Source organism: Aquila chrysaetos, chromosome 15 (assembly GCF_900496995.4).
Source record: "Aquila chrysaetos chrysaetos chromosome 15, bAquChr1.4, whole genome shotgun sequence".
Lineage (NCBI taxonomy): Eukaryota > Metazoa > Chordata > Aves > Accipitriformes > Accipitridae > Aquila > Aquila chrysaetos.
The window spans coordinates 25,846,915-25,860,158 of NC_044018.1; positions in this window are offsets into that span (position 1 = coordinate 25,846,915).

Sequence of the window (13,244 nt, forward strand, 5' to 3'; positions counted from 1 at the left end):
TCTCCCTCGCCTACTCCAGTCATTAAACTTCAGGGCCTAATTCCCTGCTGCTGTTCGTTTCAAGTTGGGAAACTACTGCTGCCAGGTAAGTTTATAATGCTACTGTGCCATTTTGGTAAAGCTTCATTTCTGCTTTCCAAAGCAACATGTAAAGCCATAGAGAGCTGTGCCTTTAGTATTAATTTCCTAATCAATGAATTGCACCAAGAAAACCATCTCTCAGTCATTTCAACGTGACATAAAGTATGTCTCAAGAAAACCAAAGCATTGGTCATGAGGGCGACGGACAATGAGAAGGAGTGGACAGATGAACACTGTGGCCTTGATGATTTAAAAGCTACATGAATGTGAGAAGTCTGCATCTGATTACTTTAAAGAAATCCATTCCTCTCATCTTCTTTATTCTTTGCTTAGCCTATGGCAAGGGAGAAAATTCATCCCTGCTGTAAGCCAACTGAAGTCATTCAGATCTCGCTGTTTTTAATGCTTACTGCTGTGCTTTCTGTATTTATATGAAGAAATAGCATAAAGAAAGAAAAGAGAGAGAAAAATTAGGCAAAGTTACAATAACAAGTGAGATACCAAGCAAAGACTAAAGCAAGAAACAAAACCTTACAGCTCAGCATGGGGTCAAACACACAGAAGAACAGCGTTTTTATCTTTAACTCTCTTCTTCCCTCTTTGTCTGTACATTGTCTTGTTAGACTGTCATCAGCTTGCCACCTCACATAGGCCCGATATATTTTACATCTTAAAAACGGTTGAAGGATGAAACTTTGCTTTTAAATAAGGTGGATATACTTCACATAGAATACATGAATTCCAACTAACCTTAATGTGTTTGTGTAAAATACAGGAGTTTCTTAAGGAAAAAGCAGCTACTTCTCTTTGCTGTGGGAAGCTCACTCCATGCCAGGGAACACCGTGAGACTCCACACTGGAGCTGATGTGGAAGGGACCCTCGCTTTCCGCTCCCACTCTTTGCGAACCAAATGTGATGCTCCTCAAGTTTGTCAAGTCTTTGCATATGTTTCTCTTTCTATATATGTGTTTGTAGGTACAAACATGTATATCTGCCTGTATATAAGTAATGCTTTGAAATTAATAAAGCTACAATCCTGTTGAATCTTCCAAATTTAGGGGCAGAGAAAGGGTAATTTTCAGAACTGCAGCTTCACATAGACACACCTAAATCTTGTTTATATCTTCTTTTCGTCTGGACCCGAATCTCTATGTCTTAGTATCCAAGGTATTTATTTTATATGGTAACACTGCTTTGGGGTAAAGCCTGAGATAAAAGTGAATTTTTCTCTCATCCTCCTGACCCTTGCTGTTTAGGGAAGAATAAAATTAAAAGGTTAACTGGCATTGGAAAATCTGACACAATGGACAATGGAAAACTGCAATGTTTCAGGGACTCATTCTGTTAATGAGTAGCAATAAATAGTATCTTTTGTCTTCCTATCTAGTTAGTCTGGATAAGCCAGCATTGCCATATAGTCTTCCAACTGCAAAGTAGTGTCACTACTGTTGCGTAATGCCCACGCTGGCCCATAGTAAGGGCATGCTGTATGTACACCTGGGGATATCTGATGTATGGATTGCAGCGTAATAAAGAGTTACCCATGTGAACTTGGGTTTTAGAAGCAACCAGGTGTGGTAACTCTACGTACTGAGGTTGCAAAACTCACGTAATAAGAAAGATAAAATAGCAACACTGCGTTCATGGCTTGGGTACCCTTGCAGTGGCTAGTCAAGGTGTTTGCAGTGCAGACCTGCCCTGCACAACCACAGAGCAGCGGTCAGGGACAGGTGTAAACCAAGGTGTCCACAGCTGGAGACCTGTTACCGACACACAAAACACTTCTGTATTCTCCCTGGGGTAAAATTCATGCTGTCTGGTTACAGCTGTGTTTGTGAGCTCAGCTAAGGGCATCTGCCCAGATAAATGCATCAAAGCTGAACAAAGACAAAGCTCCAAATACGGAAGTTGGTGACAACACATAGATAGTGAAAGTAGCTGTGTGCCCAGAGTGCTGGAGAGGAAGATACGGTTGTATAAACACGGCACTTCTCTTTTTGAATATAAGGTGGCCCTCTAGTCATCTAATATACTTGCTTAGTAGTCTGCCCTGCTGAGACATTTTAAAGAAGACATTGGTGGATGGCAGCTATGATTTCACCCAAGTGTACCTAAAGAAGCATCCAAATACAATCCAAGACAATCCTCATAAAAGAGTAGGTTACACAGAGCACTGCAATATTGGTCATGTCAAAAAACATGGCTAAAAACTCCCTTTAAACAGAGACTGTCTCCCTTTCTTTCTCAGGCACATTGTTGAAACTCCAGGCAGGTTCAATTGTTTAACATGAATAGTCCTGGCATTTTAATTATATTTAATATTTACTAATATTGCTATTTCACAGAATCACAGAGTCACAGAGTGCTTGAGGTTCAAAGGGACCTCCGGAGGTCATCCGATCCAGCCTGCCTGCTCAGGCAGGGTGCCCTAGAGCTGGCTGCCCAGGAGCATGTCCAGCTGGCTTTTCAGTATCTCCAAGGATGAAGACTCCCCAGCCTCTCTGGGCAATCTGTGCCAGTACTCAGTCACCTTCACAGTGAAAAGGTGTTTCCTGATGTTCAGATGGCACCTCCTGTGTTTCATATTTACTAATATTTTAATGCTAATAACCCCCACAGAAGAATCAAAAAGACAAATTTTATAGATGGGGATAATGTGGCACAAAAAGAAAAAAAATCATTGCTAGTCTGGAGCTATCCAGCAGCCGCAGGTCAGTAACAGGTATGGTCTCCTAATTCCCTGCCTTTCTCTCACATGGCTTCCTTTTCCTTCAGAACTTGTGGTGTCTCTTCCTCTACCTGCCCATTTCATCCACCCTCATCAGGGAGCAGGATCAGGCTATGGTCGCTACTGGGGAGGTCGTAATAAGAACCGTCAGACTGGCCAATGTCCATCCAGCACAGGACTCTCCTCTGTGGTGGACAGCAGCAGATGCACAGGGGCACAACCAAGGCCATGCATAGGCTGAACTTTCTCCTGACAAGTCCTCTTGACCTCCAGCAAACAGCCATTTAAGAACTTCCTGAGGTGACAGTTTCATCCAAATCCCTGTGTACCAATGGATATATTTTCCATGAACTCATCTAATCAGTTCTTGAATCTACTTGTACTTTCGGCCTCCACAAAATCTTTCACAATGTTGTGAACAAGTCTTGTTTGTTTTTAAACTTGCTGCCTGATCATTTTGTTGAGTGCTCTCTACTTCTTGTATTCCAAGAAACAGTGACTAATCATTCCTTTTTTAGCATCTCCTCAGTAATCATCACTTCCTAGGCCTGTAGTGCATCCAGACCCAGCATCTCTCTTCAAGTTGCAGAACCTAGCCTATTTAGTCTTTCCTCACAGTGCTCTCTTCTGTGTCTTCCCCGCTTCTCCTACATCTATTCTGTAGCGTGGCCAGTGGACCTAAGCAGAGCATTCAGTAACCCAGGGACAACGTAGATCGTGAGAGTGACGCAATGCTGTGTTTAGTTTTTGTTCTCAGCTCCTCTCCTCATAACATCTGACTTTGTTGGCCTTGACAAGAAGAAAGGGCATGAAGGAGAAGTCAGAGTGCGTCGTCAGCTGTGAGTTGCAGACTTGTTCAGGTTGGAAGGGACCCCAGGAGGCCCCTAGCCCAACCTTGTCCTCAAAGCAGGGTTAGCTATGGGGTCAGACCAGGTTGCTCAGGCGGTTCTTGAAAATCTCCAAGGATGGAGACTGCACAACCTCTCTGGCCGATCTGTTCCACTGCTGGGCTGTCCTTGTGGGCAAAAGGTTTCTCCTCACACTTGGTGTGAACCTCTCTCATTTCCACTTACAACATTGTCCTTCATCCTCCACCATGCACCACTGTGAAGAGACTAGCTCCATCTCCTTGACACCATTCCTGTAGGCACTGGAGGCTGCTGTTAGGTCCCTCTGAAGCCATCTGTTCTGCAAACCAAACAAGCCCAGCTCCCTCAACCTCTCCTCACAGGGCATGGGCTCCAACCGTGGCCATCTTGGCAGCCTTCACTGAAGTTGCTCTAGTTTATCTATGTGTTGCAATGGAGGACTGGGGGAAAAACTGGACATCCTAATCTAGATGAGGTCTAATGAGTGCAAAGTAAAGGGGAATAAGCATTACCCCAAATCAACTGGCCATGCTCCTATTCTTACAAGCCCAGATGCTCTTGGCCATCCCTGTTGCTAGGGCTCCCTGCTGCCTCAGGCTCAACTCACTGCCCACCAGGACCCCCATGGCCTATTCAGCAGAGCTGCCCCCCAAGCAGTCAGGCCATGGCCTGAATCGCTGACAGGGTTTTTTCACAGAGTCACTAGATGGTTGAGGTTCAAAGGGACCTCTGAAGGTCAACTGGTCCAATCCCTCTGCTCAAGCAGTGTCACCTAAAGCACATTGTGCAGGGCTGCGTCCAGACAGCTTTTGAGCATCTCCAAAGATGGAGATTCCAGAACCTCTCTGGGCAACCTGTGCCAGTGATCGGCCACCCTCACAGTGAAAATGTGTTTCCTGATGTTCAGCTAAAACCTCCTGTGTTTCAGTTTGCGCCCATTGCCTCTTGTCCTGTCACTGGGCACCACTGAAAAGAGCATGGCTCCATCTTCTTCATACCCTCTTCAAGTATTTCTACACATTGATGAGATCCCCCTGAGCCATCTCTTCTCCAGGCTGAACAGTCCCAGCTCTCAGCTTTTTGTCATAGGACAGATGCTCCAGTCCCTTAATCATCTTTGTGGTCCTTCATTGGACTTGCTAGAGTATGTCTGTGTCTCTCGTAATGGCGAGTCCAGAACCGGACACAGCAATCCAGTGTGGCCTTACCAGTGCTGAGTAGAGAGGAAGGATCCCCTCCTTCAACCTGCTGGCAACACTCCTCCGAATGCAGCCCAGGATACCATTAGCCTTCTTTGCTGCAAGAGCACATTGCTGCTTCATGTTTGCCATCCCAGGTGCACAACTTTGCATTTGTTCTTGTTGGATCTCATATTGTTCCTGTTGGCCCATTCCTCCAGACTGTCTTAAGTCCTTCTGAATGGCAGTCCTGCCCTCAAGTGTACCAAGTGGTCATTCCCCTAACCCCACTTTGTTGTCATCTGCAAACCCGATGAGAATGCCCTCCCTCTCTCACCTCCTCCAGGTCATTGACAAAGATGTTAAACAGGACAGGTCCTCTGCAGTACCCCACTTGTTACTGACCTCCAGGAAGAGTACAAACCATCAGCCACTACCTGCTGAGCCCGACCATCCAACCAGTTTCTTTCTGGACTGAAGAATGCTTAAAATTTGCATCTGAGGGTTTAGGAAAACCTTACAAGCAGAGTTTGGCCAATCTGCTTCTGAGACTGATCAAGACTGGTTCATGAAGATCTAGGGTTTCAGTTATGCTCATTTTAATCATTACCACCAGTGGAGGAATTGGCTGGAGGAATTTTCACCTTTGGCTTCCCTTACAGTCAGTGGAGAGAGAAAGAGCCTTATCAAAGGATAACCCATTCTACCCACTCTCATACAGATTTTTAAGACAGATGGGATAAATCACTGAGGGCTATCTGTCTCCGCTAAGGAAGGAACTTAAGCAACTAGTTCAGTATTAAACATCTAACTTGCATGCGGCTAAGGTCAGTGAGATGAGCCACACACTTGCAATCTTTTTATTTTAATTCCCTATCTGTAAAACAAGGACACTAATGCTTCGTTGTTCCTCACATCTATTTGAACTGTCTGTAACTACTAAGTCAGGCTGAAGGGCATTCTGCCTGGTGTCTAGAATAACGACAACTGACATCTTTTTGAGGCTCTCTTATTGCCTTCATGCTACCACTGTTAATGATGAGGGGATGAAAGATGGAGCTTCTAGAGCAAATAAATTTTGAGCATCTGCACACAACCAAAAAAACTCACATAGAAGAGGCATGAAGGGAAAAATAATGCAGTGAATTTCCACAATTTCTCATTCTCTCAATCTTTTGAACTGCTGCCAACTTCAAATCTAAACTGGCATATTTCTTATTTTGCTGTTTTTAACAGGAGATAATTATAGCTCATTGTTCCACAGCTTACTGTGTAAAATGCTGAGCAGTACTTCTGTCTATTCTTCTTAGCTCTGAGGAACTTTAACTACTTTTGATTCTTGTGTCCCAGATAACCACTGTTTAGCAGTTAAAAGTTCATTAAAAATGAGGCCAAACATAGATGAAAATGCCAACAAAAACATGTCTGAAAAGATAGATGAATAAAATGGCAGTGCCAATAGAAACAGGTTTTCTCACACTATTTTTAAACATTATCTAATGAACATTTTATAAACTTTAAGTATATTTGATGAAACAGACTTTCTACAAAGTAACTGTCCTAAGGATGGGGAATTTAAAAATGTAAATGATACTCTGAAGCAGCACCCAGTGAGGACACTTTCTGCAAATATCCATCTGTATTTCTTTCATGACCTAGAGTTCAAATTTCTCTACTGTTTTGCACACTATGGAAATAAGTTTAAACTATAATGCGCAATTAAAATGAAGATGGAAAAAGCATGTTTGAGTTGCACTCCTGCACTTTTCCACAATTAGGAAAGCAACAGTTCCCTTGGGTTTTCCTTCTTTGGCTGTGAAGGAAAATGGCTGGTTAATATTTCCAAAACATTTCTGTGCTATTCCACGACATCAATTAGCTCAATAAAAGGAGGTTCCTTCTCCCATTCTTTCAATCCAAACTCCAACTGAAAAACACATCATTAGAAAACATTCTTTTAGAGGTTCCTCAATTCTTCTGTTTTCATTTGAAGTTTTCCACATTGAAAGGATACTCAAATGATCCCTTCTCTCAGTTTGAACTTTGCTAATGAGAAGGTCCTCAGCTTTTTTTTCTTCTCTGTGGATGGGTAGGGAAAAAACAGTGCTTTTCTTGCTAGCAGAAAAACAGGGTGGATGAACAGGGCACCAGAATCTTAGATTAGGACAGAGATTCATCACTGACAGATAGGACAAAGGTCAAATAATTTCTTACTAGAAAATATCTAAAACAGTGAAGCACATTTGGAAGCACAACTTGCAACCAAAATTCCTGGGCAGGTCACAGCAATAAAATTTATTTTCCAACATTTAAAACTAACTCTAAAATACTAAACAGTTATTAGTAAGCTTTGTGTTTTGTAGCACTGGTTGAAGAAGCCTAAGAAGCTGGCAGAGTCAGGACTGGCAAACAGGCAGCAAGGCAGGACGATAACCTGCACAGGGTAACAAAAGTGTGCCTCTGTGTCAGCAGGCACACTTCACAGGCCAGATGTTTGTGGAAACACACATTCACTGGAGCCTGAAATAATTGTTCAGAGCACAAAGTAGGGCAGTTCTAGTAGAGATATGGGCTCAGGAGCCACCACCTCTGCTAGGGCACTGGCTGGCAGGAAGAGGATACAGATAACCAGTGGTATGACTATCTGTTATGAGGGGAACAATTTTTGATTTGCCAGAGGCAGCAAATATCGCCATGAAAACTGTTGTTCGCCCATTCCCAACAGTTTACAGCATTGTTTGCAATGTATTCCAATGAGAACCTGATGGTCATTCAGAGCTACAAAATGAGCCTCTGTGTTTGTTCCTGTTATGCTATGGACTGATAAAAAGAGACAAACATAAAGTTCTTGTTAAAGAATAAAAGAAAACCAGAATGTTTTCATTAACACATCAGAGGCCTGACATTGTACCAAGGACCACTGACTAAATTTGTATTTGTTTTACAGGAACATGTTTTGATAAGAAAAATATCTGGACTTACATTGATTGGTCCTTGTTTAATTTTATATAATAGGAATGGCTAGGCACTGCACGAGAACCAAGCAGGGTATGATGCAAATCTTTAAGGAGATGGAAAATCACCCATATGGTAATTATTTATTATGGAGATGTTCAAAAGCATGCAACTTCCACTAAAAATGCCAGGAGTTGAGTTCATAAGTTCCCTGTACCTTCAAAGCTTTTTCTCTTCTAGTGTCATGGAAATTGAAATTGTTTCTACATTTTCTTTTTAACTGCTGCAGAACTTGAGGAATAATGATCCAACTACAAACTGCTGTGCTCACGTGAACCAAAACAGAAAAAGAAAAAATCCAGTGAATGTGAAATGTCAAACAGAAGAGAAACAAAGTCATACAAGTACATAAGATATAAAAAATGAGGCTAGAAATTTTATCTGGCTATGTGGTCACCTTGGTAACTTCAACAAAGAGCCCTTCCAGATTGGTTTTGAGCCAACCTAGTGCTTTTCTCTTATTAAGTAACTCCAATGATTTGTAGTCCTGTTTGTATGCTATTTCCTCCTATTTTAATCTTCACAGGATCAGTGAAATGCTAGCTCAGGGATACTTTCTCTCTGAAGCACAAGAGGCTTAGCCAACCTGTTCTACATAAACATCTGAAAATACATAGATCAATTGATTTACCAAAGGCAGTACAGCATCTAACTTGTCCATTCCTTCCTGTCCTGAGATAGTAAAGATTAGAGACACGAGATGCATTTATTATGTTTTCCCTACGTTTCAACAATCATCATAAAAATGTAGTTCTACTAAATCCGTAGACTAACATCCAAGGATACTTTGACTCCCTGTGCTTTGCCATCACAACAGGGCTTTAAGGTATGAAAGCTGATCAGGTAAGCAGTCAAATCCCACTGGGTTTTCTTCCTCCCATTTCTGAAGGGCAGTCAGGTAGATGTGTAATGTGGGACTGAAATAAAAGGGATGGCTCCAAATTTTGTAAAGTGAGACAGTCCTGTTCCTTTTTTAGGGCCCGAACTATACAGAAATAGGATAGGTAGCTCTTCTTGATACTTTTGTATGGCACCTCCCATCCAAAAGTATGTCAGGGACAGGTGAATGCTTTCACACACTTCTGAGAGCCTGAAGCTCCCCAGGTGGAGTTCTGGGGCTGTGATCTGAGACAGCTGTAAGGACTAACATACGTAGCTGAGGCTGCAGGAAGCGGCAGCAGAAGCAGGCTACTCTTACCTAGATCAGAGCTAGCTAAGTACCAAAGATCTACTCTTGATTTAAAACAAGGCCTGTGATGTCTTAAACAACCACAGTTTGTCGGGATGATGGCCAAGCCAGCGTTTCCAGTGCCGCTTGGAAATCTGATCTGCTTCATGTACCAAGTAAAGAACATTCTTTGTGCTCCAGTGTCCCAAACTGTGCAGCCCTGACAGTCTCCTAGCTCTACCTGGTTGGGCAAACTGCACTAGGAGCACATCCGATTTGAACCCACCATTCAAAACGTGTCTTCATCTTCCTTGTGTCTCATCTCCCTGACACCTGATCACCACCATGACCAAAACATTTGATCACTCACAGGTGAATCAGACTGAGCAAGGGATTGACCTCCATCTGACAGTTTTAAAAGCTCTTGTTCGAGGAAGAATACATGTCAACACTGATTTGAGCTTCTCTGGAGTAGCTGAAAGGAGATCTTCTGTCTTCCCATGGTGTCTATTCCAAAGTTGGGGAAAAAACCTGCAGACCATGAATGCAGCTGAAACAGGCACATCTGTATCTCTGCCCAAACATTACACTGAGCCCCTATTTTTACCCACTGTTATAGCTAAGATGGCTGAATTACAAGGTCACGTATTTTGCTGAAGGCCATATCATGAGTCATTTGATTAAAACTCTGCCCTTCCTGGCTCTCAGTCCTTTGCTCTACTCATTAGTACACACAATGTAATGAAATGTTGGAATATCCCCAGAAGGGAGTCTTGCTTAGACCACTTCCTCTGTAGTTCACTACCACAGACCTCAATTCTTGGCTTGGGCAGCTTTCCAGCTGAACTACATGATGCAAAATAACATTTTAAGTTAAATTTCAAGTGGGATAATGAGGAGCTACAGAACTTCAACATTGTTCTAAATTTAAACAAAATAGCAGGAGGAATTTTAGAGAGTATTCAAGAGAGTAAACAGAATGGAGGCTAAGCAAATACATAGTGGACACTATTCACCCTTCCTATTATCCATCTTGACAAGCATTCTTTGATGCATTTAGCAACTTATGACCTCCCTCCCTTGCCTTTATTTCAATTTTTAGCAAAAAACCTTTACCCAGCTCTCTAACCCAGGATAATTGAAAACTGAAAAGCTAGTAAAATTAACCAGCTGTGCTGACTGATGAGAAATCATTGATAACATTAGATACTTTATTAAAGTTGCATTAAAACTATTCTATTTAATAACACAATTTAAGGAAGGGTTCATTTTATAAACTCATAGGGTGTTGGAATGAAAGATGTGATATTTCCCATGTAACCTCATAAATTCTCTTGCTAGTCAGTCTCGAGCCTATGAGCTCTAATAAAATTCTCATGAGAACGCAGTATCCGTCCATAAAAACTCCTGAACCCCCCATGGGAATTGGCTGGTTTAGAAGGGTTCAGAGGTTCAAGCCTGTGGTTTATTTATTAAAATTTTCTCAGTAAATATATCATGGTATAATAGATAACCACCACACTGTTCTGTGCTAGTAACATCCGTCTTCCATAAAATACATGAAAAGTAAGCTTCAAAAATAGGAAGGAAGAACCTTGAGTTACATTTAAATGTGGGTGCACTGAACCTTTTCTCAAAAAGAGGCTGAAACCATAAACAAGAGTGAGAATTTGCCTCCTTATTTTTCTCCTCACAAAACCACTGTTACTAGAAGCAGCTAAAATGTTGCTCTATGCAAAGCTATAAAAAGGGAATTCAGATCACCTGAGCTTTTAATAGACTGGGCTGAGGTTAGACACTTATAGTTCCAAAAAATGATAGTGACTTGGAGATAACATAGCTGTAGTATTAGAAGTGTGAATCTGATCAGGAACACCATGTCCATGCTGGAAATACAAGCACTTTGTATAGTCTGTGGTTGAAGGCTCTGAACCACTTTTATGTCCTCCCTCTATAAAGCTTCTGAACCAACCCTACAAAAGAAAAGTGCAAACTCCTTCCCTTGGAGCCAGTGAAAAGCAGTAGGAATGTGACAGACAACAGTAGCTTCTGTGAGGCAATATTGTACCCAAGAATTGCTCAGATACTCTAGTGATGAGTTTGATAGCTAATTGGTGTCAGACTAATTATTCTAACACTGGATCCACACAGTCATTACCATCGTAAAAGGCTCCTTAGGGAGGAAAAGTATCACTAAAATCCAGATAGATCTTTTTTTTCTGCTGGAAAGCAAAACCAGTTGGTCTAAATCCTGTGGTGTTGTCTTGAAGAACAATTTCACCCTAAGAAAGAGTAAGTCTTTCATAGATGTTTTATGGCAGGTCATTTCAGGCCTTTAGAGGCAGGCTTTTGGGATGGCAGTAACAGGGAGTTGACATGTACTTGACAGATGGACCACTCAGTGGATAAGGAAATGGCCGGCTGGTTGCACTCAAAGAGTTGCGGTCAATGGCTTGATGTCCAAGTGGAGACCACTGACAAGTGGTGTTCCTCAGAGGTCGGTATTGGGACCGGCGCTGTTTAACATCTTTGTTGGCAACAAGGACAGTGGGATGGAGTGCACCCTCAACAAGTTTCTGATGATTCCAAGCTGTGTGGTGTGGTTGACACACTGGAGGGAAGGGATGCCATCCAGAGGGACCTTGACAGGCCTGAGAGGTGGGCCTGTGTGAATGTCATGAAGTTCAACAAGGCCAAGTGCAAGGTCCTGCACACGGGTCAGGGCAATCCCACGCACAAGTACAGGCTGGGCAGAGAACGGATTGAGAGCAGCCCTGCAGAGAAGGACTTGGGGGTGTTGCTTGACAAGAAGCTTGACACAACCTGGCAATGTCCGCTTGCAGCCCAGAGAAGTCAACTGTATCCTGGGCTGCATTAAAAGAAGCATGACCAGCACCTTACAGCAGCCTTCCAGTACCTAAAGGGGGCCTACAAGAAAGCTGGAGAGGGCCTTTTCACAAGGACATGTAGTGACAGGACAAGGGGTAATGGCTTTAAACTGAAAGAGGGTAGGTTGAGATTAGATATAAGGAAGAAATTCTTCGCTATGAGGGTAGTGAGGCACTGGAACAGGTTGCCCAGAGAGGCTGTGGATGCCCCATCCCTGGAAGTGTTCAAGGATAGGTTGGATGGGGCTTTGAGCAACCTGGTCTAGTGGAAGGTGTCCCTGCCTATGGCAGGGGGGTTGGAACTAGGTGATCTTTAAGGTCCTTTTCAACCCAAACCATTCTATGATTCTATGAAAGTCACCTTCCTCCCAGCACTATAGCCAGCTGCCAGCTCTGAAAATGAACAGGCAGATGGTCACAGCTCTCCTGGTCCAAAAGACACTGCTTCATGCAGGTGTGCAGAGCATCGCAGCCCCAGCACGCTGCGGGACCCAGGGCTGACAAAACCACCGTTACTTTAAGGTGCCAGGGCTGAGCATGCCATAGGCAGTCTCCACCTTCTCTACTTAGCAACTTGCATATCCTCCACTCTCTTCCTGGTACTTCTATATTCAGAGAAAATGTGAGAGGAGGATGCTATGTGGAAGGGGTGGAATACACTTGCATATTCCCCGCCTTGCCTCTCTGGGACACAAATGCATAGCTTTCATACTCAGCTGCTCTGCGGTCCATATTGCATCCCATACTCATCTCCCCATTCCCTAACGCTGATGCGGTGTTTGCCTATAAAGAGCACAAGGCTGCGCAGCAAATGAGCCATTAGTCTCATCCCTGTGTAGTCTGCGTGTATGCAGATCCTGCCTAGAAAAATGGACTTTGTTCTGATTTCTGCCAACCATCTGCTGAAATGAAAATGTGTTTTACTTTTTATTCTCAGTTTCAAACAACTCCAAGCAAGTTCACAGGCTTCCTTCACTTACCATAACAACACCTTGAATATGTTCAGAAAATTTGCTTAGCTTGGATAATAAAGTTCTGGGTTTGTATTTCAAAGTAGTGTACTTCAAATCCTGCTGGGACTGCATTTTTATTAAAAATTCTCTGTATCTTCCCCTTCTCTCCATGTGAGCTCGGCACACGTACAGTATTTGAATGCCTGGATTAGAAAGATAATTACCAAAAATATTCAAGCAACATCTTTTTTTTTCTGGAAGAAGCCGAACTTACTCCCTGTGTGTGTGTGCTCATGCATGTGACAGAGCTGGTTTCCTTCACACTGACACACCCAATATATGTTTAAATAGAAATGTGTATGT